This window comes from Pelodiscus sinensis, chromosome 19, assembly GCF_052426305.1.
Source record: "Pelodiscus sinensis isolate ZL-2025 chromosome 19, ASM5242630v1, whole genome shotgun sequence".
Classification (NCBI taxonomy): Eukaryota; Metazoa; Chordata; order Testudines; family Trionychidae; genus Pelodiscus; species Pelodiscus sinensis.
The window spans coordinates 7,011,931-7,017,930 of record NC_143070.1 but is presented as its reverse complement, the minus strand read 5'-3'; positions in this window follow the sequence as shown (position 1 = coordinate 7,017,930).

Here is a 6,000-nt window from a genome sequence, read left to right as displayed (position 1 = left end):
CTTTTCCAGAAAAGCAGCCTGCCAGTATAGACGCTTTTTTTCCGGAAATGCTTATAAAGGAAAACTGTTCCGTTTTAAGCATTTCCGGAAATTCATGCCAATGTAGACACAGCCCGTCAGTTCACTTACGCAAGAACGCGCAGCCAGTGTAGACAGGTGGCATGTTTTTTTGCAAGAGTGGCTATTTTCGCACAAAATTGTGCTACTGTAGATGCAGCCGCTGCGTCTAGACTGGCAAGATTTTGTGCAAAAGCATTTGCTTTTGCGTAAAATCTTGCCACCTGTCTACACTGACTGCGAGTATTTGCGCAAGAACACTGACTTTGTACTGTGCAAAATCAGTGCTTCTTGTGCAGATACTATGACGCTCCCGCTCAGGCATAAGCCCTCTTGTGCAAGTATTCTTGGGCAAGAGGGCCAGTGTAGACAGGAACGTTAATTTCTTGTGCAAGAAAGCCCATGGGCTAAAATGGCCATCGGAGCTTTCTTGCACAAGAGAGCGTCTACACTGGCACGGATGCTTTTGTGCAAGAGATGTGCTTTTGCGCAAAAGCATCCATGCCAGTGTAGACACTCTCTTGCACAAATACTTTTATCGGAAAAACTTTTCTGTTAACATTATTTGCACAAAATCATGCCAGTTTAGACGCAGCCTGAATGTCTGTCATTTGTCAACCTAGTGAGGAGGACTTTAAACTAGATTCGATAGAGGCAGGTGACCACGTCCCACAGGTAAATAAAAAACATGGAGACCTAGGAGATGGATCAGAAATGGGAGGGAACATGGGCTGTAATTGCAGAGAAAAAGGAGGGACAAGGCAGAACTAGGGGGTAATATCAAATCAGTATCTTAGATGCCTATGTACAAATGCAAGAAGTATGGGTAATAAGTAGGAAGAACTTGAAGTGCTAATATAGAAACACAACTATGACACAGTTGGTATCACAGAGGTTTGGTGAGAAAATATACATGAGTGGAATATTGGTATAGAAGGGTACAGCTAACTCAAGAAGGACAGGCAGGGGAACGAGAGGCGGTGTTGCCTTATATTAAACATGTACACACTTTGGCTACGTCTACAGTGGCATGAATTTCCGGAAATGCTTAAAACGTAACAGTTTTCCTTTATAAGCATTTCCAGAAAAAAAGCGTCTACACTGGCAGGCTGCTTTTCTGGAAAAGCCCTTTTTCCGGAAAAGCGTCTGTGGCCAATGTAGACGCGCTTTTCCGGAAAAAAGCCCCGATCGTCATTTTAGCGATCGGGGCTTTTTTCCGGAAAAGACTACTGGGCTGTCTACACTGGCCCTTTTCCGGAACAGTGTTCCGGAAAAAGGACTTTTGCCCGAGTGGGAGCAGCGTAGCTTTTCCGGAAAAGCGGCTGATTTTGTACAGTTCAACGTCATTGCTTTTCCAGAAATTCAAGGGCCAGTGTAGACAGCTCGCAGCTTATTCCGGAAAAGCGGCTGATTTTCCGGAATAAGTGGCCCAGTGTAGACACAGCCTTTGACTGAGGTTGAGATGGATACGAGACAGATGTGCTGGAACAGTTAATGGGGTGTGTGTGCATAGATGGTGAGTTAACGGAGTTCACATCATTGTGTAGGAAATCCTGAAGCCTGCCCTTTGTTAAGGTGGCAGCTGGACAAGCAGATGTGATTCCTGGTTCCTTCCTCTGAGCATCCCCTCCAGGAGCCGGAAAGGTTTGTTGCTGGATTCACTAGTCATTAGTATTATTGTTATGGAAATGTTGTAGTTAAGCTCAGTGTGTGCAAGTCTGACCCCCCCGCCTCCGCCCCCGAGATAGCACATCCTAGTGACAGTGTCCCAGTGCACCCCTCAAATCCCTCTTTTAGAGTCAGCAATCTGTCTGAAATGGCTTGCCAAGATTTAAGCCTCCTGCCCATGTCCATGCTGCTCCCTCGGGACACATGGGGGAGCTCTCTCCACCACATGCCCTGTGGACCACCTGGGTCAGTGCAAACTTTTCTGCAGCCTGCCGGTTGCTAACAGAAGCTCACCGTTAATTACATAATGACGTTCGAGCCATTTTGCTAGTGCTGCAGCTGGAGAGAATGGTTTAATTTAAATTATTAAACAGATTAAGCATTTTAACTTTCTCATGTTAGTTTATCAAACTTCATTTTAAATAAAGTAAAATATTATATCCAGCACAAAAGGTTTCAATGTTTTCAATATTTATGGCAGGCGCAGGGAAACGTTTTTGGGGTCAGGAGTCACTGATCCACAGAAAAATCAGTTGGGGACCACACAAGTGAGAAGCAAAAAAACTTCTTCCCACACTGCCAATGCTCTCTGATGTGGTGCCAACTGAGACACCTGACTCTTTAGGTGCTCCAGCCCCCATGGGGTGAGGGGAAGGGACAGGGAGGAATGAGGTTCAGCATTTCCCATCGGCCAGATTTACTCTCTTGGGGTTCCAGATTTTGTGGACCCCCTTAGGCTCTGGGGTGGGAACAAAAATGAGGGGTTCAATGTGTGGGAAAGGGCTGCCAGCGAGTGGGACAGGGAGGCAGGACGGGGTGAGGAGGGCAGGGACTGGAAGAGAGTTTAGCAGAGGAGAGGATGTGGGGTGAGGTATAAGAGGGAGTTTGGGGGCGAGAAGAGGTGGGGGGAGTAATACAGACAAGGCGAGAAGATGAGAAGGCAGCCAAGTAGCTAGTTGGGAAGGGAGTCAAAGAAGCGGGGAGTAAAGGCAAATGCAGCTTCTGTAAAGTAAAATTGTATCCCCCCACGTCTTCCCTCTGCTCCAGCCTCACTCCCCTCAGCCTCTTGAGCTTACCCAGCCTGATCCTCTGCATCACCCCATGCCCCTCAGTGCAACCCCCGCCCCCTCCCATCCTGTCCCACATCCCTGTGCCCCCAGCACACTCACTGGCAGGGCAGCAGCACGGGGACAAGGAGAGGTGGGGGGGGGGGAAGGGAGAGGGGAAACGGAATCTCTTCCCTGCCTGGTCCAGCCCTTTGCCTGCAGCTTTGGGACTGGCTCCAGCCTATCTGGGTGCAGCAGCATGCCGGAGAAGGGACTCCCCCCGCCCCCCCCCCACAGCCCACGGAGAGCAGCATGGCAGAGGAGGCAGCAGGGGTGCACACGCGCAAGTGCATCTCTCTCACGCCCCCTCCCAGCAGGAAGCCAGAGCTGGTACTTCAGCCGCGCTTCTGAGGCAGGAGCTGCAGCCCTGGCTCCCTGCTGTGCAGAGGGGAGGGGTGGGGCTGAGCTCCCGCCCTGACTGCCAGTAAAAATCAGCTCGCATGCTGCTGGCGGCATGTGCGCCGGGGTTGCCGACCCCTGCTCTACGTCTTGTGCTCCAGGGGATCTCACCTGAGACCCCACTCTGTCCCTGTTCACAGTCAGAGAATGCCAGGGCTGGAAGAGACCTCAGGAGTCGTCTAGTCCTACCCCCTGCTCAATGCAGGACCAACCCCAACTCAATCATCCCCGCCAAGGCTTTGACAAGCTTGGCCTTAAAATCCTCTAAGATTTCCCCACCTCCCTAGGGAACCCATTCCAGGGCCTCACCACCCTCCTAGTGAAATCATTTTTCTAATATCGAACGGAGACCTTCCCCATTGCAACTCAAGCCCATGGCTGCTTTTCATCCCCTCTCCCTTACCTATAGAAAGATGCTCTAGGGCTACAGTCCCTTTCCCTCCATTCTCTCTGCCCTACACTCGCCCCTCCCCCCAACCCAGCTGTGCTGGCTTCCTAGAGACTAGCTGTGAGCCCCAGGCTGGACCTACCTCCTCAAACCTGGCTAGCTATGAAAATGACCAGTAGTCCTGTGGCACTTTGGACACAAAGAAATATATTGGATCACAAGCTTTCTGGGTAAGCTTTCCCACTTCATCAGATGGGAGCTATGTTCATAGTCTTAAATTGTTGCTACTGCTTTTAAACTTGTAAATCAAGCACAATAGCTCCCTCTGTCGTCTGAAATTATGAATTACCATATATTGGGTGCATCGGCTGCTCTTAATTATCGATACTGTATCTCATTTCTGTGCACCTTAATTACTTTTAATTATTGCTACAGTATTTCATTACTGTGCATTTGTTGCATGTATTTGGTTTCCAAGATGTACTGCTGAAAATGGTTTTAGGCTATTTTTATTGCTAAACAAAGGATATTTCAATATAAAACCAGGAACAATGGCAGTGTAGTAATTAACAGGGTGCCTGACAGGCAGTTGATCTGAGTTCACTTTCCAGTCAGTGCTGTGGCTCTTCAGTTCTTGCAATTTTCCAAAAGGATATAGATGTGGAGATGTGCGCTAGTATAGATGTGCAGGTGGAGATGTACAATAGTGAGGGTAGTTGGAACAATTCACCAAGGCCTGTGGTGGATTCTCCCTCACAGACAATTTTTAAATCAAGATTGGATTTTTTTTTCTAAAAGATCTTGTCTACGTCAAACAAGAATTAATTCAGGGAAGTCCAGTGGCCTGTGTTATGCAGAAGGTCGGACAATATGATAATGGTGGCCCCTTTTGGTTTTTTAGTCTGTGAATATAAATATCCCCAGACTGAGTCAAACCAGAATTCCATCTAGCCCAGGGTCTTGTTTCTAACACTAGAGCGTTCCAGTCATTTCAGAGAAACATGAGAAAAAAACTGCTAGCTAACAATGATGGAATCACCTGGCCACAGGAGAAGTTTCTGTCCTAACCCGCATCTGTTAGAGAACGGCCCATGCTCCAAAACAGAAGCTTTTAGAGCCTTGCCAAACCTCTGTGTCTTTTTAATCCTTATTATTGAAAATTGGAATGTTCTCTTTCTCCACATAAACTCCAAATACTCCTAAATGCTGGGCTTTAATAATACCTTGTGACAGAGAGTTCTGGTGACAAATTTTGCACTGTTTGGAACAATATTTTGATCTGATCTGAAGTGGTGGCCTCTCATTTTCATTAAATGTCCTCTTGTTTTCTACTAGTGGAAAGGGGTGAATTAAATAATACTACCAAGTAATATCTGACATACATTAGCATACCATTATCTGTTAATCAGTGCTTTTTTTGGAAGATAAAAGGTGCCGGTACTCCAGGCTCATACTTGCTGAGGAACAAACAAACCCTGTAAAAGTTGTTGAGCAAGAAAAAAGGGGGCGGGGGAGAGGAAATTTGGTTGCGGCCCCTTTAAGAGACAAAACGCTGTGCTGGGAGCCAAAAAAAAGCCTCGCATCCCAAGCAGGCTTAAGTCAGGAGACAAGAGGCACCAGGAAAACAGGTGCCAGTACGCCTGGGGGGAAATGCCATTCGTTTACTATGTGCTGTTAAAATAAGTGACAGTATGCCGTACCGGGCTGTTCCATCACAAAAAAAGCATTGTCTGTTATTATTACAATACACCACTGTAATTTTATTTATTTATGATGTAGTAGAAGCACTTATGTCCTTCCCAAAGAGGAATCAGCCCAAAGACAGAAAAAGATTGCAGGCAAAGGGTACAGCATCATAGATATAGTAGCCCAATGTCTGTGACTCTGTAACGCTGAAATGCTGGCTGTTCCCTTTGGGCGGCACTCGACTGTAGTAAAGTTTTTTATACCAACGTAACCTAGATGGCACTACAATAAAGTGGGTGCCAAACTGTTTGGAAAATAGTGCCCAAGGTTTGGTTATCAGTAGTTTACAGTCAGGCTGGAAGGGCATAATGAATGGTGTCCTGCAGGGTTCAGTTCTAGGTGCATTTTTGTTCAAAATCTTCATCACTGCTTTAGATAATGGCTTGAGATGGGGTGAGACAGGGGGAGGGGCATGAGCAGTCACAATCCCCCAAAATGCATGGGCCAGGGGAGCCTAGAGAGCTGGGGCTGCCTTGCTGTACTTCCTCTGCTGCTGCCCATGTGAGGGGGGATGGGGCAGGGCAAAGGCAGAGCAGGAGAGGAGTGGAACAGGTACAAGGTTACCCCAGCCCTTGCCCAGCACTCCAGGTTCCTGGGACCTACTGCGGCCGCAGCATGGAGGAGAGGGAAGGCCTG